The sequence below is a fragment of the Balaenoptera musculus genome, chromosome 15 (genome assembly GCF_009873245.2).
Source record: "Balaenoptera musculus isolate JJ_BM4_2016_0621 chromosome 15, mBalMus1.pri.v3, whole genome shotgun sequence".
Lineage (NCBI taxonomy): Eukaryota > Metazoa > Chordata > Mammalia > Artiodactyla > Balaenopteridae > Balaenoptera > Balaenoptera musculus.
This window is the reverse complement of record NC_045799.1, coordinates 80,166,980-80,188,962: the sequence shown is the minus strand read 5'-3', so window position 1 is coordinate 80,188,962 and position 21,983 is coordinate 80,166,980. Positions and strand designations below refer to the sequence as shown.

General features: G+C 51.2%; 1 protein-coding gene across 6 annotated transcripts in view; it reads left to right on the top strand.

The window, feature by feature from the left end:
- CUX1 (cut like homeobox 1) overlaps positions 1-21,983 on the top strand; it is a 373,348-nt gene that overhangs the window by 180,919 nt on the left and 170,446 nt on the right. The gene's annotated exons all lie outside the window — the stretch shown is intronic.

Here is a 21,983-nt window from a genome sequence, read left to right as displayed (position 1 = left end):
TGCAACCTTTTTGAAAACCTATCTGGCATCAGATTCTCCAGCTGAAGAAGTACATATACTTTGACAGAGCATTTCCACTCCCAGACATACACCCTAAATAAACTTAAACATGGGCCCCAGGAAACAAGGTCAAGAATATTTGCAAATGGTAAACAAGTGGAAACAACCCGCTTTCCATCAGCAGTAGGAAGAATAAGTAAAGAATGATGTAGTCATACGGTGGAGTACAACACAGCAGGGGAAAGTGAATGAAATGCAAAATGGTGCAATACTGAGCTGATACTGTTTAAGGATACATTTGTATTATTATATAATAGAACCATAACGGAAAGGTTAAACAGGAAATCCAGAACAGAGGTTGCCGCATATAGGCACAAAGGTGGTTTCAAAGGTCATGGGAATGTTGTCACTGACAGGTGTTCATTTTGTTATTTGTAATTTACGTACTCTTTTGTAAGTATGAACTACTTCTTTCCAAAAGAGAGAATCGTGCTTACAAGGCAGTAGCTACATAATTCTATTTTCGCATGTCAGAAGCTGAGTATTATTTTCTCCCATCTCTTTGCATTTTTCTTCTGTGATAAAGCACATTTGTGAAGCTGTTCAAAATGGCATTTGTGGGACAGTTAACAAGCGCTGTGCTCAGTGCTTTTCAGGCATGTGCTGACCGGTCTCCGCCATCCCGGAAAGGAGCCGCTGCTTTGACCTTCCTGCCAGCGGATCTCCAAAGCTGTATCCATCTCTCCTGTTGGCTCCCACTGTGGGAGGACGTGCCCCTTCCTCAAACACTGGTTTCCCCACCCCCACACACCGGGGCTTGGAGCCCAGCTCCTGCTTTCTCAGGAACCACAGTCCTGCAGGGACCCCCTCCTGTGTCTTCAGTCTCTGCTAGTTTCTGGAGTGTTCTCAGCAGCATTCCTACAAGTGGTAGCATGTGCCATCTCGTGAGGTAGGGAGGGAGACAGACTCCTTTCTCCCCCAGCCGCTTGGCCAAGCTTCTCCAAAGAGCCGTCCATCCTGTGCATATACCCACCCCTGTCTGGCATCCACCCCGCTCTTCCTTGACCCTTTAAGTCTTCAGCTCTCTTACCCCAGTGACATTCAGCCCACCTGACCCTCTCTTGATAACCTCTTCTTTTGACATCCCGTCATGCTGTGCCCGCTGAGGTTTCTGTTCACTTCTCTGCCTATTGAGTTTTAGTCTCCTTGGGCTGTTCCTCCTTTTCCCTTCAGACCTCTGAAGAACGGCCTTCTGTGCTGTATCATCTCTCAGGATCTGCCTGCGGAAAACTCAGGTTTCTCTCTCTAACTTGGTCTTCTCTTTGGAGTCCCAGCTCCTTCGAGAATGCCTGTGTGACATGTCCTCGCCGTTTTCCGCAGGAAAGACTTCTTAACCCACAACCCACCTCCCCTTCTCTGGCTTCCATGCCTGCTGAAATTCCCTCCTCCTCCGACCCTTACCTTCTTGGGCATAACGCCCCAGGTGGCCTGGCCGCCTCAGCTGGAAATCCAGGACGCCTCCTCTCTCCCATGCCCCCACCTCCTCCATCCCACCTCCAAAGTGCACCATCGCCGTCTCCCACATGCTTGTCCAGTGCCGTGTCGTGTGTCACCGAGACCAGTGGTTCCCTAACTGGTCTCTGTTCCCGCTCTTACCCACCCTACCACCCCCTCCTCTATGCATCAGCAAGGATTGGGTCCTTCCTTGCTTCCAGGGCCTCCCCAGTGCCCTGGGCCTTCGGGGTGCCCTGGCCTGGCTGCTGCCTGCCTCCCAGTCCCAGCTGTCCCCCCAACCCCCCGACCGGCCCTCTCCTACTCATCCTGTAGGGCTCGCCTCAGGTGTCACCCCTCACAGAGGTCTCCTCTGACGGTCAGTCCAAACTGAGGCCCCTTTATTTCTCTTGTAGCAAGTTGTTCCGTTCAGAGTGCCTTCCTCTGTGCATGTGAGTTTTCACGTCCGCCACTCTCTAGATTTTCCGTCTGTGTTGGCCTCCGCTCTACACCTAGACCTGGCCCCAGTGAGCATGCAGCAGGTGCCCATTGGCTGCGTGGGTGGAAGCAGCATCCTCATTTCGCAGATGAGGAGACTAAGCCCAGAGCAGGGAAGTAAGGCACCCATCGTCACATGGGTGATAACGGCGGGCCTGGGCCGTCTGGCCTCCCAGACCGTGTTCTCCAGTGATGGTGCTTGGGGAGTGGGGAGGTGGCGCCCTCTGGCCCTCCGTCCTCTCAGTCAACTCCCTGGTCTTTGATGAGGACAATTGATGTCCATTTAGTGTAAAGCGCTCGGCAAACACAACTTCAGGCTCCCTCCCCTTCCAACCAGCCCCTCCTGTATCAGATCTGGTGCTGCATGCCTGGTCCCCGTGGACACAAATATCCATAACTGTGTGCAGACCCTTTGGTGCAACCCAACCTGTGCCTCTTGGAGGAGTGGGGTGCGTGTTAACTGATGTCACAGTGTCACCTGCTGACATGGCCCACGGGAGGGACCAAGCCATCATTTGGGACTTTCCTTTATACTGAAGGTCCACTGTATACATAGCACCAATGGTATTCAGAGCCTCAGTCTGGCCGTGTGAAACCCCACATGGGCTCTGATGCTGGGTTTTACTCTCTCTGTTCATTTCTTTTTTTTTTTTATTTTTTTTATTTTTTTATTTTTTAAAAGTTTTTTTTAAATTATTAGCACCTTTAATTATTATTTATTTTATTTTATTTTATTCTGGCTGTGTTGGGTCTTCGTTTCTGTGCGAGGGCTTCCTCTAGTTGCGGCAAGTGGGGGCCACTCTTCATTGCGGTGTGCGGGCCTCTCACTATCGTGGCCTCTCTTGTTGCGGAGCACAGGCTCCAGACGCGCAGGCTCAGTAGTTGTGGCTCACGGGCCTAGTTGCTCCACGACATGTGGGATCTTCCCAGACCAGGGCTCGAACCCGTGTCCCCTGCATTAGCAGGCAGATTCTCAACCACTGCACCACCAGGGAAGCCCTGTTCATTTCTTCATTCAGTAAAACCCCCGAGAGCCGACTGTGTGCAGCTCTGGGCCAAATAGGAGCTGAGGACGCAGCCGTGGATACAGTTGACAGGCGCCTGTGTCCTAGTGAAGGGACACAGGAGTGATGTCAGATGGTGACAGTGCTGTGAGGGAAGTGATAGGAACGGAGACGCGCAGGAGGGGCGGGGCGGCTCCTCCAGAGACGGTCCTCGTGGGAGGTGACGTTGGGGGGAGACCTGCGTGATGAGAAGGACCAGCCAAGCACGGAGCTGGGAGAGTGTCGGGCAGAGCGGGGAGGTGCCAAGGCCCCGAGGAGGGGCAGTGCTCGGGAGGAGTGGGGACTGGAAAGGAGGCCGGGGGGGTGGGGGGGGGCCTGGGCCGAGGGAGCGAGGAAGCCAGGCCAGAGCAGAGCCAGCGGGGGATGAGTGGGCGGGGGTCTCACGGGCCACGAGACGGGAAACTGCCTTGAAAGGCTCTCGTCCAAAGACGCCTGAGTGCGGTGTAAAGCAAAGGACCGTGCATGCTTGCAGGTCCGTCTGATAGATCTAATAAAAAAATAGATGAAATGGATTGAGTTGGGTAAATAGTCCATGAATTAGTTAAAAGCGACTGAGTTTCCAGGGTGCCCTGTGGCCTGGGTCTGTTGTCCTGTCACATATCTATGCGTTCAGATCTAAAGGCCATGGCTAAATAAAGCCAGGAGGTCCGAGTGCTTTACTCCCAAGAACATTTCGCAGGGGGTTAGAGGCGCTGGGCGCTGGCCCGGGCGCTGCCGCTCCGTCTGCTGTGAACTCGGGTGGCTCCTGGGCCTCTTTCTGTCTGACTTGGCGCATCTGTAAAGTGAGTGGGTGAGCGAGGGCGTCGGCAGGGAGCCCCGTGGCTCTGAAGTCCCGTGTGACTCAGTGGCCTGGTACGTGGGTTGACTATCAGCAGCAGAACAGAAGAGGGGACATTTTCCAGCAATTATATCTGTTCCTTGAAGGAGCGGTCATTCAAGGTAGCGAGTTTCCCGTTACTGGGAGTGTTCAGACAAAGGCCAGGGGACCACCTGTCAGGGATGTTTTCAGCTCCTACCCAGTCTGCAAGGCCCAACGCAAACTTTGGAGCCTCCGAGTCATCTCAGAATACCCTCGCCAGAAACAGACCCTTCCCCTCCTCATCTCTCGTGGGGCTTCGTTTGTATCTGTCTTGTGATTTTTTGAGCCTGGAGACACTGTCTTTATTTTCTAGTTACTGGAACACAGTTTAGCCCTATACTAAGCCTTATGCTTCTGAAATCTAGATGATAGGGAGTGTGTGTGTTACACATGCACACACACGCGCACTTATGTCCCCATCATACCTGTACTTAGCAAGTACCACATTAAGTGTTGTGGGCAGGCTGGTAGTCGAGAAAATTGGACCAGACAGGTGGGTCCCAAAGCTCGTCCCCGGATAGCCCAACCGGCTGCCTGAGTATCACCCACATGTTTCCAGAAATACAGCTCCCTGAGCTCCTCCCTCCAAGGTTCTGATTCAGCAGACTGGGAAGGGGACCTAAGAATCTGTCCTTTTACAAAGTCCCCACTGATTCTCATGCGTGGCTGATTGTAGGACCCACAGGCTAGGCTCCCCCCAAGGGCAGTTCCTCTAGGTCAAGTTCTGGGTCTCAGCGCCCGCTCAAGCACCCTTGATCCCTGTGTCAGGAGCTCCGTGATTTCTCTTTAAAATGTATTTCCAGGCGTCATGTCCTTGGCTTCTGCTCCGGCCAGGCTGGTCTATTTACCGTCACCGAACATGCCTTGTGGTTTCCTGCCTCTGCCCTTTTCCTAAAGTCACAGCCTCCGTTATTATAACCTTTTGCTCTTCCTCACCTATAAAAATCATTTCCATCCGTTAAGACCGAGCTACAAGTCTGCCTCCTTCGTTCCTTTTGCAGACCATCTCAGCCTGCTGCTAACTTTTTCCTTTCAAGGGCCTGCATCTTCTCCCCGACTGTGTATCTCCCTCTTTGCCTGACCGAGCTGGGTGAGGGAGGTATTCTCAGCTGAAGTTTCCTACCTCTTACCTTCTTCTCATTAGCAAGGACTCACCGAGTCCTGTGTTTGAGGCTCTGCCCCAGGTTCCTAGTGACCCACAAGAAAAATAAGGTGGCCTCCCCTCCCTGGGGCCTCAAAGGCATCTGCCAGTTTGAGCCCAGTGTCCCCCCTTTTTTTTTAATTTTTATTTTATATCGGAGTATAGTTGATTAACAGTGTTGTCTTAGGACTTTCCTGGTGGTGCAGTGGTTAGGAATCTGCCTGCCAATGCAGGGGACACGGGTTCGAGCCCTGGTCTGGGAAGATCCCACATGCCGCGGAGCAACTAAGCCCGTGTGCCACAACTACTGAGCCTGTGCTCTAGAGCCCATGAGCCACAACTACTGAGCCCATGCGCCACAACTACTGAAGCCTGCACGCCTAGAGCCCGTGCTCCGCGACAAAAGAAGCCGCCACAATGAGAAGCCCGTGCACCACAACGAAGAGTAGCCCCTGCTCACCACTAGAGAAAACCCGCGCGCACCAACGAAGACCCAACGCAGCCAAAAATAAAATAAATAAAATTTATTCACAAAACAAAACAATGTTGTCTTAGTTTCAGATGTACAGCAAAGTGATTCAGTTATACATGTATCTATTCTTTTTCAAATTCTTTTCCCATTTAAGCTATTACAGAATATTGAGCAGAGTTCCCTGTGCTATACAGTAGGTCCTTGCTGGTTATCTATTTTAAATATAGCAGTGTGTACATGTCAGTCCCAAACTCCCAATCCGTCCTTCCCCCCTGGTAACCGTAAGTTTGTTCTCTAAGTCTGTGAGTCTGTTTCTGTTTTGTAAATAAGTTCATTTGACAGGTGAGCACAGGGCGGGCCAGGCACCCTGAGGACACGGCAGGCTCTGGCTGGAGGTCAGGGGAGGCTGCCGTCCTGACCCGTTTCCAGGGGAACTTCCTTCTCAGCCAACACGGCCATCTTCAGACTCTTGGGCCTTTTTACGCGCCTGGTAGTCAGGGTGACTGTGGTGGCAGTGGTGACGGTCGTGGCAGTGACGACGACCGTGTGTTTTAATTCTCTTCCTCCGAAACCCAGCGGCCTGGTGACTGCAGCGTCTTCCTGTAGGCCCTCTCCATGATGGCTCAATTAGGGGAGCAGTAGGGCTGTGGTTCAATATTCAGGCCAGCTTCCTAATTGAAAACACATTTTCTCCTGCAAAGCTGCAGCTGGTTTGGTTCTGCTCATGCAGAAAAGGATATAACCTTGCATAACATAGGAAATGAACGGTTGAGAGAGAAGCCAAATTCAATTTCAGTCAGATACGTTGAGGCTAAGCCCGTGATCTATGGAAGCCGGTGAGCGAGCCGAGCGCACGTGGAGGGGGTGCGCTCAGCAGCCCATTCATCACGGCCGCCCGCCCGGTGCTGCGTCCGCCGCCGCCGCCTGCGCCACCGCGCCCGCCGCGCCTGGGCCGCGGCTGGACCGCAGCCAAGCACTCCAGAAGTTAACCTCTTAAAGACCTGGAGCTGCTTTCTGTTGAATAAATGTAATTTTGTGGTCAGAAATAAATGCTTGTGATGGAGCCGGAGCTTTGAAAACAACAGCCCGCCAAAGCTATTACAAATTGCTCCGCGCCAGGGAAGCCAACAGCATACATGAAGATTCCGAGGGTACGGCAAATTGATTTCGGCCCAGAGCTCTGCAGCTCTTCAATAAAAGTCCTATTAAGCCATTGTATGTAATGAACAATCCAGAGCAAATCTAATATTTTCAGCAGATAATTATTTTTAACATCCTCTCGGTAACCGTCTGTAGAGTTCGTGGATGTTTACAGCACACAGCCGCGCGCGGCAGGCCCTCCCCGGCCTTCCTTGGCTTCTCTGCCGGAGGACCCGTGTCAAGTGCCCTTGGACGTGGTGCTCCCTGAGGGTCCAACGGCAGACCCTGCTCCGGAACAAGGCCACGGAGGGCTCCGGGCTGCTCTCCCAGGGCCTGGCGCCCAGTAGGTGCCTGGGAAATGTTTGTTGAAATGAGCTGAGTTGAAATGCAGAAAAGGGAGCTCAGAGAGCCCTAGAATAAATCAGTAAAAAGATACGTTGGCAAAGCTGACTCAGAACCTGAGGCTCTAGAGATCAGAGGGTCACAGGTAATTAATTCGAGGTCCCACGTGACAGGGGGACTGGTGCCAGTGCCCAGAGGAGCCCCAGGACTTGCCCAATTGTACTTACATTCCCTGACAGCTCGGGAAAGAGGGTCTGTATCAGGGAACCCACACTGATGGAGCCACCAAAGTGATCTTGTAGCCAGCTGGGTGGGGGTCACTTCGGCAAGGGCCACCACACGCTCCTGGACTGTTCCACTGCTCTGTTTGTGGCCAGGCTGTGACCCTGGTCATGCTGAATTATGTCATTCTCCCAGACCATGAGCTTCTGGAGGACAGGGTCTACTCATTCATTCTTTCATTCAGTGAGTGTTTACTGAACATCTACTGTGTGCCAGACTAGACCCGAGCTAGACCCTAATATGTGGTTTTAGGTAATTAACTCAGATGCGGCTTTCATGGAGCTTAACAGTTGAGCAGGATGTGTATCCCCACATGGCACAGTGCTTGGCACATAGTAGGCCCTCCGGAAACGATGGATGGTTGGGAATGGGTGGATGAATGGCTGGATGGAGGGATGGGCAGGCATGTAGATGGGTGCGCAGGTAGATGGATGGATGGATGAATGGATGGGCATGTAGATGGTTGGGTAGGGGTAGGCGGATGGATCAGGGTGAATGGCTGGTTGGATGGATAGATGGAAGGATGGTTGGATGGATGGATGTATGGATGACTTGACAAGTAGGTGGATGGGCAGGGAGGTGGATTGGTGGATGGATGGGGATGGATGAATGGCTGGTTGAATGGATGGGTAGATGGAGAGTTAACACCCCTGGTGTATAAATCAAAAGCAATCTCTATTGATTAAAAAAAGGCTCAATTCTGTGTGTTTACATTCCCAGCCCCATTCAGGAAATCATGTGATACCAGGAGGCAGTTGTGATATGAAGGTTACAAGCACTGGACCTAGAGTTATAAGGCCTAGGTTTGAGGCCTGACTTGCCAGTGACCTTGACCTTCACCAAGTCAGCTGATCTCTCTCAGTGCCTGTTTCCTCACATAATAAATGTGAAAAATTGGGGGCAATAGATTCGAATGAGGATTAGAAGTAGTATTTGTCTGTGAGAATAGACTGACTCTAATAGCTTTTTTCCTGGACTAAAATTATCCAGCTTGTAACATTCAGTCATATAGTATTTATTTGAATACTGTGGAATTTAAATTATTAGGGTATTTTATTTTCTGCAGATCTCCCTCCCCTTGGAAAAACTCAATCTGGATGTTAATTAGGTTTTACTAATGCTCCATCAATTTAATGCAGTAATTCCTTAAATGAAACTGACACCAAGGACCAGATGGTCGAAAGAAGGACTGTGAACCTGTGTGCGTGACTTGGGGCGGGGGAGCACGGGGACACTGATGATAGCCCAGGGAAGTTCTGTTGCTTGAACGTGGATTATTCCACGTCCCACTTCTCCCAAATCTTCAGACTGTGCCGCTGCTTGCTTTGCCAATAATTATTTGCGTAGCATTTTGCTTCTACCAATCACCAATTCCATGATCTCACGAAGCCTTCCCCCCACCCCACCCTGTTCAGGGGACATTATCGCCAAGCAGAGTGAGCGGGTGGGAGGGCCGTAGGGTGAGGAGTGGAGCGGGTGCCCGGAGGGAAGTCTGTGCCCCCAGCTCCAGGCTCTCGGCTCTCCTCGCCTCTTGCCGTCTCCCGGTCCTGTCCTGGGATCATGTGCTTGTGATCCTCAGGGAGCCCCTCCAGCTCCTGGTTCAGATCCCACCCTGCCCGCTACTACCCTGGGGCCCTCAAGCCCCCATTCATCCTCAGGCCTGAGACCGCGGGTGTCTGGGGACGTGGGAGGGCATGTGTGGGACGCGGGGCCGGGCATTGTCCCAGGGCACACCTCTGAGCAAGTGTTCTCTTGAGAAGCAGCAGACGGGCATCACTGCCCTGGGAGCAGTCGTGCCCCGCGGGACACGCAGGGCTCAGAGGCCCAGCTGGGAGCACCTCCTGGCGTTCGCATCCGGGGCTGCACTGTGGGCCGACACCTTTAGGGGTGTGGCAGCCGACTCGGGGTACCGGACACACGCACTGCTCCTTCCTGCTCCCCCCAGCTTCTCTCCTGTGTGCCCACCCGCCCCTCTGGCACCTCCTCTCCAGGGAGACAGCTTAGAGTAGCAGAGAAAACCACACAGACACGTCCCAGATTTTGAAATTAGACAGATCTGGATGTGAGTCCTGACATCATCTTCTACCAGGGTGACCTTGAATGAGTCATTTTAGCTTATCCGTGTCTCATCCTTAGAATGGAAAATCTGCCCTGCAGAGCAGAGACGGTACGTGTATGTGTATGTATTTAAAGATCATGGCGTAAAGCAGGGCTGGAAAAGTGGAAGTTCTAGTTATTGATCACAGAATCTTCCAGTTCCTTCGCCCTCTTAAATTCCCCCGGGAATCAGCGCCAGCTCTCGGGGCCTCTCACTCCACGCCTGCCCCATCCCTGGTGAGGTTATCCTCTTTCCTGGGCTGTGCTGCCACCTGCCAAGGTCTCCCTGCCTCCTGGGGCATGGCCTTCCCATCCAGAGCAAGCTCGTCACTTCCCGGTTGACAGCCTCTGGGACTCCGGTACCTTTCAGGATAAAGTCCCCCCCCACCCTGCTTAGCCCCCAGGCCCTCCCACTCCACCCCACCCCCCAGCTAGGCACCAGGCACAGCAGATCCTGCACTTCAAACAGGCCACTCTGTGTTTGCACAGGCTCCCCTTGCCCCAAAGCCCTGCCCCTCCCACCACGAAGAAAGCTGACCTAAAGTGTGCAAAAACACGAGATGCAGAACAGTATCTATAATATCCGACCGTGTGCGTGTGTGTGTGTGTGTGTGTGTGTGTGTGTGTGTGTGTGTGTGTTTTAAAGGAGACAATGTGTGTATAAAGGTGCTTGTAAACGCATAAAATATTTCTGGAAAGATACTCAAGTGAGTCTTTGCCTCCCGACCAGGCAGCTGAGTGACAGGTGGACGTGGATGTGAAGGAGACCTACTTTTCACTGTATATTTATACTTTTGTTTCTGTCTCTCTTTTCTTTTTTACAATTAAATGGGTTTTATTATATTCACACAGTTGTGCAGCCATCACCACAATCCAATTCCAGAACATTTTCATCACCTCAAAAAGAAAGCCCATACCCATTAGCTGTCACTCCCCATTCACTCCACCCCCAGCCCCTGGCAACCACTAATTACTTAAGCGCTCTCTGTAGACTTGACCATTCTCGACATTTCATGTAAATGAAATCATTCAACACGTGGTCTTTTGTGACCGGATTCTTTCACTTAGCATGTTTTCAAGATTCATCCATGCTGTAGCATGTATCAGTACTTTTATTCCTTTTTATGGCTGAATACTATTCCATTGTGTGGATATAACACACTTTATTTATCCATTATCAGTTGATGGCCAGTTGGGCTTTTTCTACCCTTTGGCTGTTTTGAATAATGCTGCTAAGAACATTCATATACAAGTTTTTTCATAGATACACATTTTCATTTTTCTTGGGTATGTACCTAGGAATGGAATAGGTTTAATGTTTTGAGGAACTGCCAGACTGTTTTCCAGTGTGCGTCATTTTACATTTCCATCAGCAGTGTGTGAGGGTTCCAATTTCTCTACATCCTCTCTAATGCTTATTAACTGTCTTTTTGATTATAGCCATCCTAGTTGGGTGTGCAGTGGTATCTCACTGTGGTTTTAATTTACATTTCCCTAATGACTAGTGATATTGACTATCTTTTCGTGTGCTTGTTGGACATTTGTGTATCTTTGGAGAAATATGTATTCAGAACCTTTGTCCATTTTTAAAGTCAGTTTGTCTTTTTATTGTTGAGTTGTAAGAAGTCTTTTTGTATTTGGATACTAATCCCTTATCAGGTAGATGATTTGCAAAAAGTTTCTCCCATTCTGTGGGTTGTCTTTTCATTTTCTTGATAGTGTCCTTTGAAGCACAATAGTTTTAAATTTGGTAAAACCCAGTTTATCCATTTTTCACTTGTTTGTGCTTTTGGTGTCATAGCTAAGGTCATGAAGATTTACACCTGTGTTTCCCTTTTAGAGTTTCGTAGCTTTAGCTTTTACATTTTGGTCTTTGATTCATTATGAGTTAACTTTTGTCTACAGTGTGAGATAGGGGTCCAACTTTGTTCTTTTGCACATGGATAACCACGTGTCCCAGTATCATCTGTTCAAAGACTATTCTTTCCCTCCTCTTCTTTCTCCCTTGTCAAAAATCAGTTGGCCATAATGTCAGGGTTTACTTCTTGATTGTCTTCCATTGTTCTGTACGTCTGTCCTTAAGCCAGTACCACACAGTCTTGGTTAATGTAGCTTTGTAGTAAGTTTTGAGATTGGTGTAAGTCTTCCAACTTTGTTTTTCTTTTTCAAGATTGTTTTGGCTTTTCCATATGAACCTTAGGATCGGCTTGTCTTATTCTTCAGTGAAGTCAGCTGGGATTTTGATAGGCATTGCATTGTACCTGTGGACCGATTTGGGACTTTTGCCATCTTAACAACATTAAGCCTTCCAATCCACGAACATTTCTTAACTTCACTTCCAGATTGTTTTTGGCTAGTGTATAGAAAGACAGTTGATTTTCGTATATTGATCTTGTCTTGTGCAACCTTGCTGAACACTCTATATGCTTTTATACCTGAACTTTTTTTTTTTTTTTTTACTATATACATATCATCTGTTCACAAAATAGTGTTTTTAAAATCTCGGGTAGGCATTCGTCCTCTGGGAAGCCTCTCCACAGCCCTGCTGCGATTTGCCTGTGGGGGGTAGGGGGACGGCACCCTCCACCCTGTGTCCTCTGGGGGCAGAAGTGGAGGCTCTGGCCCCGGAGGCTAGGCTAGCACACCTCCTGGCACGTTTTAGCCACTCCTTGAACGCTTGTATTGACAGAGTGAAGGAATGAACAGACTAGTGAGTCAGACAGGCATCAACACAATCCTCCTCTGAAGCACTCTGCTGTTTGCAGAGGTTTTCCTGCTGTTAAGCTGTGATCTGCCTTCCTGTAACTTCTGCCTGTTGATTCTGGTTTGTGCTCCAGGGGGGAGAGAAGCTGGCTAATCCTTCCCCACAACAGCCCTTCAGGTATATGTCGACAGCCAGGATGTCAGACATACCTGAAAGGGCTTTGTAAACTGTAAAGGAAGACTGACATGCTTGCGGCTATTTTATTGTTTTTACTACTCCCTTGCTGTCCCCTCTGCCACAGGTCTTCTCTGTGGTCCCACATCCCCACTCAGTCTTCGTGGCACTCTCTTCTGGAATTCTCCAGGCTTACTCTCTTAGGATCTTTGGGCTTGGAGGCATAGTTAAGGAACATGTCGTCAGTTTATATAAGACGTGATTTTGTGTCATTACCCAGGTCTACACTGCACTGCCTTTACAACCAAAACTGTCCTCCGGGCTCTGTGCCCCCTGCCCTGAGCAGTGCAGAGATTTTCAACAAGTCCTGTTCAGTTCTCTGCGATGGGGAGTATCTCCAACGTGATCCTTCCTCCCTGCGCTCTGTGTGCGGGTTGGAAGTCATGAAGGAACGTGACCTTGAGAACCAAAAGCTGGTGGTGGCAGCCGGGCTCCCACTCCCGTTTCCAATCTCTCTTCTCTACACATCACTCCAGAGGTGGCCAGGGGGCCAGAAGAGGGTCCCCTGCCCTCTGGCGTCCTCTCTCGTCTCCCCATAGAACTCTCACAGCAGTAGCAAGACTGGTACTTGCCAAGCATTAAGTAGATGTGTACTTAGAGAAGAATTACTGGGCTCTCGGCTACTGCGATCTTCTTTCAGAAAATATGTTCCTCTCTTACGTGGCCGGGTTCAGTTAAAATTAGAACTCGGAAGCTGTGGCTGCGTCCGCTTCTGTTTTGGACAGGACCTTGGTCAGTCTCATGCCTTCTGGAATTCCACGTGGCTCTTCACATCATGTTTTGCTCTGGAAGGAATTCTGCAGCCAGACGTAGAGACAAAACTGTTCTCTCTCTTCCCTGCAGCTCTCGCTGGTCTTCACTGGCCCGTAGTCCAGCAGCGCACATCGATTTGAAAATTCCGTTAATGGTCTGTGTTTATTTCTAAATCACTAGCTTGTAAATTCCCAGGGTGTAGGCTTACGGATTGTTCCTGAGTGTGCCATTGCTACCGTGGTATCTTAAATGTTGTTTAAGTGTCTCTGTCCCCCAAGACCTTAAGCATTTTGGCTTCCTGCTCAGTTTGATGGCAGAGGGGAACGGCCTGTGGTGTAGTGCGAAGAGTGCTGATTTGGATTTATTCAGGAAGGCAAAGATGTTTACTCACCTGCTGCGAGCTCCCGACCATACCAGCTACCCACATTTTATTTCACAACTCAGCAATTCAGTAAACAGATGAAGAGACAGAGGCATAAATAGTTTAAGTACCCCGCCTCCAGATCCTCCAGTAACCAGCGCCAGGACTGGATTCAAACCCAAGTCTGCGTTCCTTCAAAGCACGCATTCCTTCCCCCGGCCGCACGGCCCCCGGCCTCAGCGCTGTGCTGGGGTGTCATCCTATGGGGAGGAGGGGTTGCTCGCGGACCTGGTTCTGAGTGACTTGGTCGGTTTCTGCATCTGAGAAGTGGCGCTGCCAGCACAGCGGCCCTGTCACCTTGCACAGCACAAGATTCCTCCCATCTTGCAGACAAAGAAACGGAGGCACCGAGAGGTTGACTCGGGTTGAGGTAGCGTACCTCTGTTAGCGCTGGAGCTGGGGCTCGGCCCTGCCCTTCCGGCGCCGTATCCAGGTCCTGGCTCGGGTGCCTCTGCCCTGCCTGCCACCTGTGCGTGGCAAGGCCAGACGATGCCCTGAAAGGATGAGCCATTTCCATTTCAAAATACGCTGCACTGGGCAGACATCAAGACCCGTCATTCTGTTTGGTGTCTCTCTGGTGATGCCTGGGCCCTTGCACCAAGTCCATGCCGCTGTCCGTCTGTGCTACACAGCTGGTGTGACAGGGCACTCTGTGTGTGGCCGGGGGGGTGGGCGGTGGGTGTGTGGCCCAGCTGGGCTGTGTCCGGCGTCCACAGCACTCCGCTCAGGGTACCCAGTGAATAGCATCCCTTTTCACCATGAGCTGGGTGAGCAACAGTCGTGGCCCCCAGACTCAGGCCACCCCCGGGGAGATGCTGGAGTCACCGGCCCGCAAGCAGAGCCTCTGCGTTAACAGCAGCCGCCACGGGGCTCCGTCCCTCCCGAGAGCTGGGCCCACTTGCAGGCACTTTGCACACGTTTCCTTAATACTTACAAAAAGCCCATGAGGAGGTCTAATTTTCTCCATTTTAGAGACGACACCCCCTGGCTGGTTCCTCTCCACCCGCAAAGCCCCTACCTGCCCTTCCCTCCGCTGACGCCGCCTCCCCAGGGTCCTCTAGTTCTGACAAGGGCAGTTGGCTCCCCTAAACCAGATCAGAGCTGGACTCTCATGGCTCCCCACTTCTTGGGCTAGACTATAGTGCGGTGGATAGCAACAGCCTTCTTGAAGCTCTCGATGGTAGGAAACTACCTTCTCCACCCTGAGCTTCCACAGTCATCGATGCTGCAGGAGTCACCAGTGAGTTTCGAGGAATCCCCTGGCCTGGGCAGCCTGGAATCTACCCTCGTTCATTCACAGACACGCCCCAGGCGGCCTCCTGTGTTAGTCAGGACCTGGGTGCCGGGAGTCAAGAGACGAAGGTGACGCTGGCCTGGCCTGGGACAGACCACAGGGTGGTGGAAAGGAAGCTCTCAGATGGGAGGCCTCGTCGCTCGGTGTGGGAAGTGGGCAGAGAGGGATTCACAACAAGCTCAGGTGGCACAAGAGCCAGGCGACCAGCCGTGTCTGGGGAAGTCGGGAGGACCCCACAGAGGAGGTGTCACATAGGCCAACCCATGAAGGGAGAACTGGGTCCCCCGTGCCTGGGGTGAAGAACGTTCCAGGTGGAGGACCTAGGGTATGAAGACCGGCGGGTGAAAGGGCAGGGCCTTGGCGGGAGGGCGAGGCCTGGTGTGGAGAAGCATGGGCAGTGGTGGGACTTGGTGGGAGGTGAAGTTGGCAGCGTAAACAAGGGCCGTGTTGGGAAGGGTTCTGGAAGCCCAGCCCAAGGAGTGTGGATTGTAGTCGGGGAGCCAGGAGAAGCCGTTAGGGCAGGGCGGCTGCGTGTTCCTTCTGGGCTCTGGGGCGATGATCCAAGGCCACCGTGGAGGACGCCTCACGCTCCATGGCAAGGAGAGGCCGCCGTCGGGGAGATCCTCTGAGTACTGGTCTGCAGTGTCCAAACTGGAAGTCATGGGGTGGGGGCTTCAATTAAGGCTGAAGCATCAAGGGAGGGAAAGAGACTTTAATTCTGAAATTGATTTCTAAGGCCAGGTGAGCAGGACTTCTTGACTGACCAGTGGTCGAGGCTGGAAGAGAAGGAGGAGGATCTACACATCTGTCAATATTACACTATTTGATCCTTTTCTCAGTTCTAAACAAAACATCTTCCAGTTAAAATTCAGGCTTGTATTTGATCTCCCCACATTTCCTTCCTCTACAGAGAACTGGAGACTCCTGCTGAAAATTCCAGTAACAAACCCCAAAGCCTCAAACCCATTCATGTTCTGAGTTATAGGTGGGTGGGGGAGTTTCTGCAGGGAATGTCATTTAAGACATAACCAAGCCTCTGAATGTTGCAGCAACCCTCTGGAAATGCTGTGTAAGAGGCGGTCTTAACAGGCTAATTCTTCTAAAAGTGGTGATTTCTTTCGTACCAAAACTAATGCTTTGTGAATTCTCCTTGAACCCCCTGAAATTTTGGTGCTTAATTTAGTTGATATTTGTATGCTGTTTCTCCTCCTAAATACAGCATGGGTCAGTAATTATCACCAACGCTGAAAACCAGCTTGTGACTAGCTCTGCACTGTTGTCACATCTTCTGTCTCATTCAATTCTCTTAGGGTTCCTACAAGGCAGGTATTCTCATCAGTATCTTTTCCCAGACACATAGAAAATGAAATTCGTAGAGGCATAGGGTATGTAGCTGGCCCAGTATTCCAAACCGCATGATAGAGCCATGTCTTAAATCCATTTTTCTGATTTTAAATCTTGTGCCCTTTCTTCCTTGATCACATACCATCTTCCCCCCTGCCCTGCCCCTGGCAAAGACAAACAATCAAGCTTCACAGCAGACAAAGAGAAATCCTTTGGCCCTCACGATATTGGTCGTTTATTCTTTATTTTTACTTTGTGCTGTCATCCTAGAGATGTGATCACCTGTTAGGACTTGTAATAGGCCGCTTTGCTGGATCGCGCTGCAGTAACAAGCAACCCTAGATCTCAGTGGCTAATGGCAACAAGAGACGATTTCTCATTCATGTTACATGTGGGCTGTGGGTTGGCGGGATGGCTCTGGAACCATGTGTTGTCTTTACTCAGAGATCCCAGTGGAAGAAGCGGCTCCTCTAAGGTCACGCCATTCTCACGGCAGAGAAAGAGAGTGCACCAGAGCTGAACCGCACACACACTCTTAAATCTTACGCTCAAAGTGTGTGGCACCACCCCTTATATTCCACGTAGTCGAGTCTGCCACCCGTGGGCTGGGAAGCCCCCCCAAGTCACGTGGCAGTGGGCAGAGACATGCGATGCCCTCACAGGGAGGGGGGCAGTGAGGGGGTCAGTGACTTATACTCCACACAATGCCCCAAGCCCCACAGCGCAGTTCTGCTGGCTCCCGAATGGTCAGGTGCTCCCTCACCCCTTCTAAATCTCGGGGGTCTTGCAGTCGATTTCCATGAACTTGGCCTCTAACCCTGGTCTCTGACTTTTCATCCTATTGGAAGCAAATATTGATTGAGATTTGGAATAAGATAGCTTTCTGTAGACCTTTATCTTGAATTTTCATCCTTATTACAGAAAAACCAAACTCCGCATTATAAAAGTGATGTTGTTGAAAGGGTAACTGTTGGATCCGGGAAACTCATGATAGAAGCACTGGGCCTCTCCGTAGAATGGGGACACGGAGCTCCCTGCAGGAGGCTGGCCAGGGCTCTCCAGGCATGCGCGGTGGGGAAGGAGGCCTCCCGTGCGCTGGCTTCAGCCAAGCGGCTGTCATCATAGGAGCATGTGAAACACACGCCGAAAATCAAAGAACTCTACGTGTTGAGCATTTTCATAAAGACTTAAAACTGCATCCCGTAACCATTTGCTCACTTCTGCAGGTAGAACAGTTGACCAATTTAGGTAAATTTTCATTCACACAATAAAAATGTATTAAACACCTACTGTGTACTGGTCGTTGGGAGGAAAGCCTAGGGTGGGCTCTCAAGGAATCTAAGATCTCCCAGCGGAGCCTTGTCTGCAGTCCTGGACCTTTCGGGCAATCCCATATGGTGACGGGAGTGGCCGGCAGCCCAGAGCTGGATCAGCTGAGCCTGGAGGATCAGAGGAACATTCCAAGGAGGCGCCTTCCAGGCTGCGGGGAAATCGCTCTCGTGTATTCAGGGAACAGGGAGTAGCCGGGCGTGGCTGGAGTGTGAGGCGTGGCAGGAGGTGAGGTCAATCCCCGGAGCAGAACAGGTTTTACCCAGGGCCTGAGTGCCGTCAGAGCTTCTCCAGATCTGTCCCAGCTCCGCCACCAACAGCCCCTCTGTCCTTTGCCGCCCCTCACAGTGGCCTTGCAGGTGTGGGGATGGTAGAAAGGATCTCTCCCTCGGGTTATCTTTGCACATTAAGTAGCCAGAATGTCTAACCTAGGATCCGACTTTCAACCATCTGTGCCTAAGACCTCACCCCAAACCTCTTCTCATTCACAAACCTCTCCCCCCGTGTGAGGGGGTGCCATGCCAAGTCCTGGCTCCAAGGCGGGCGCAGAGGGCGTGAGGATGAAGATGACCCCATCTCTTTCCTCCCTCACTGAAGGATAAGGAGGACAGACAGGGCCCTACTTCCCTGCGCTAGGCACTGAGTGCTTCACCCACGGGAGCTCACCCACCCGCCCAGCCCTGGACCCTGCAAGGCCGGCCAGCCTGGCCCCAGGGGAACCCGGCACACGCATCCTGGGGCCAGTGAGACCTGCACTGGCTCTGGAAGCATGGCTAGGCCTTCTAGGGAAGGCCCACCCCAGCAAAGGTGGGGCTGGGAAAGGGAGAGGACAGACCAAAACTCAGAGCCCAAGGCCTGTTCTTGGACAAGGGCAGAGGCCATGGGGGGAGTCGAAAGAGTGAGCGAGCAGAGAAAGTCTCAAAATCACCAGAATCAACAAATTCTTCCAGGTTTGGAAACCTCAGAAGGAGGCTCGGGAGACTTTGTTGATCATCATCAAGGAGCAACTCACCCACGCGTGGACTTCTCATCACCTCTCTTAAGAAACCTCAGTCCAGTTGCCTAATGAGTTAAACTCAGCAACCTGGCCTTGTTCTCTCAGGACTCGGTTGAATGTTCTTGCGTCTGTGGAAGGGGGATGGGAAGACGACGCAGATTCATGGTTCCCGTACTAATTTGCTAGAGCTGCCGCAACCAAGTACCGCAAACTGAGCAGCTTAAACAGCAGATGTTTACTTCTCACAGTCTGGAGACCAGAAGGCCAAGATCAAGGCATCGGCAGGGCTGGTTCCTTCTGAGGACTGTGAGGGTCTGTTCCAGGCCCCTCCCCTGGCTTCTGAAGGTTTGCTGGCCATCTCTGGCGTTCCTTGGTTTGGAGGTGCATCACCCCAATCCCCGCCTTCACGTTCACATGGGGTTCTCCTGTGTGCGTGACTGTCTCTGTGTCCAAATTTCCCCTTTTTATAAGGACAGGTCCTGTTGCATTAGGGCTCCCCTTAAGGACCTCATCTTAACTTTGTCATCTGCCAAGACCCCATTTCCAAATAAAGCCACATTCACAGGTACTGAGGGTTAGGACTTTCAGGGCAGGGGCACAGTGCAATCTGTAACAGTCCCAAGTGTGTTGTGTAGATTGCCAATCCCACGTCCCCCCTCAACAACCCATAAGGGAGAGAGAAGACAGTGTTCAGGATCCTTCCAGATCCCATCCTCTGCCCACTCTAGAGGCAGCCACCTTTGTGGGCTCAGAATCCCTAGGAAGTGGGGGGCCCTCCCTAGGCAGATCCGGAGCCGAGCAGAGAACCCTCTGGGTGTTGAGAGGTGCAGAGAGCCACCAGGGCCTCTGTCCTGCTTCCTGGGCAGACTGCTGCCCTGGGGCACCTCTCTCAGGAGGTGGCAGAAAGGCCCGGAGCGCATGGAAAGCTCCAGACGTCTGGAAAGGCAACTCCAAATATCCAGTTTTACACACAACATCTATGTAGGTGGTGGTTAGGTACAGTTGAAATAATACTATTAAGACATTTTCCAAATTTTGTAATAGACATTTGGAAAGACTTTATATGTTCATGAAAGCACAGTACAAAATTTTCCATATGGTTTGATTTCAAATATACACGCAGACATTTGTGACAGCTTTATTGAGATGTAACTCACATACCATATAATTCACCCATTTGAACTCGGCAGTTCATTGACTTTTACTGCAGTCCCGATCAATTGTAGAACTTTTCCTCACCCCAGAAAGAAACCCACACCCCTTAGCCGTCATCCTCCCGGTCCCCAACCCTAGACAACCACTAATCTACTGTCTCTATAGTTTGCCTACATGCCTACATTTCATTCAGAATTAAAGGGAACTACAGACAGAGGCATGACTTCCACTGGTGAATGGCAGAATTACGGTGTTAATTTTCTCTTTAGTTTTTGATATATTTCTAATTGTGCAATGAGCATGAACTGCTAAGAATCAGAGGGGAAAAGAAAAAGAATATTTTAAAAATAGCCAGCCATCTTTATCGTTTTTAAGTAGTCCTTGTGGATTATTCAGAAAACATGCCCAACACCTAAATCACAAGCTTATTTTATCAGGGGCGTGGAGGGAACGTGTCTGAGTTCTCGGCGACTGACTTCAAGTAGGAATTCTCCAGCACAACTTGGTAGAAGTTGGAAATGCATGCATTGCCCTTTTTTGCTCTGTATTGGATTTCCTGAGACCTGCCCTGCTCCCCTTCCCACAGCCTTTGTGTCCCCCTCCCCAGGGTCTTCCCATCCTTAATCAGGTCACCTCTCTCAGCCCTTAACAAATTGTTGGTTGGCTCAGGTGAGAGGCCCTGTAATTACGCCACTTCTTTTGCCTCTTTAATAACGTTGGAGACAGAGTATAATTCTGTGAGGGGACAGAGGAATATATAATTTAGTGTCCTTTTCCTGAGCCAACGTGAACTCCGTGCATGTAGAATCTTGCATGCTTCAGGGGTAAAAAGTGATCTGTTGTCTCAGCAAGCATGTTATGGGAGCAAAATACATACTGAGTCCATCCAACCACAGAAGCCTCTTTGGATGTGTGTCCAGCTTGCTTGGGACGCGTCACCTTTCTTTGATGAAGAGACTTTTCACTGGAGGGAAACCAGCTCAGCTGGGTTTGTTTATGAGACACACTGATCCTGGCCACCATCACAGGAACTCGCCGTTGCCTAAGCTAGAAACCTGGGCACCGTCCTTAACTCACCTGGACCCTCCATGTCTCACATCAGCTCAGCTGGACCTAATCTCTCTGCTTGGCCTCTTTCCCTCAGTCCCCAGCGCCACTGCCCTGCACATTCTCACCAGGGCAGCGGCAACAACCTAGGAATGGTCGCCTCCTGCCTGGCCCCTCCTGTCCTCCTTCCACTCTGACTCAGGCCCAGACGGTGAAGGTCATCCTCCTCCACCAGCACCGACCCCCTCACCTATCCAGTCTCACACCCATGTATCCATGTCCACACCACCCCCCCCCCCGAGCAGCCCCACATTCCCTGGGGTTACAGCCCTATCCACAGTTCTTAATCTGGATTCTATGGACAGAACACACGTGGACACATGAGTGTCCTAAAGTAGAGTGTGTAACCCTGTGTGTGTGTGTTTCTAGGAGAGGGTCCTTGGCTTTCATAAAATTCCTTTTTTTAAAATTTATTTTATTTTAATTTTTGGCTGCTTTGGGTCTTCGTTGCTGCGCGTGGGCTTTCTCTAGTTGTGGTTTGCGGGGGCCACTCTTCGCTGCGGTGCAAGGGCTTCTTATTGTGGTGGCTTCTCTTGTTGCGGAGCACGGGCTCTAGGCGCGCGGGCTTCAGTAGTTGTGGCACGTGGGCTCAGTAGTTGCGGCACACGGGCTTAGTTCCTCCGCGGCACGTGAGATCTTCCCAAACCAGGGCTCGAACCCATGCCCCCTGCATTGGCAGGCGGATTCTTAACCACTGCACCACCAGGGAAGCCCCGGCTTTCATAAAATTCTTAAAGAGGACCTAAGGACCCCCAGGTTTCAGAACTTTGGTGTTTGAATGTGTTCCTCCCCTTTCGTGTCACCTCTTCACCTGGTGAGCTGCTCTTGAGGACTCTGCTCAAATGTCACCTGCTTTCTTGCTTGACGTCCCCTTCTCGGTGTCCCCACGGCTGTGTTTACTGGGCACTTTCCCGGCTGGGATTTCCCTAGTCATTCACATAACCTGTTCCCCTACTGGACCCCGAGCCCCTGGGGCTGAGGGCTGTCCCTCTGTGTCCCGCCTCCAGCACAGCGTCTGGCATGTGGTCAGCTCATAGTCTACACTGGTGGAAGAAGGAAAGAGACCACATTCTCCGTGGAGAGTCCCCACTCCGTCAAGCGATGGGACCGCTCCTGCCTCGCTCCCCCTCACGGGCGGGCCCACGTGGGTTGCCTCCCTCTCACATGTTTGCAGACGTTTAAGAGGTTGAAGGCCCAGCTGTCCGGCATTTACATGGAGCAATCAGACTTCCATTTGACGTGTAATGATTTTTAAATTA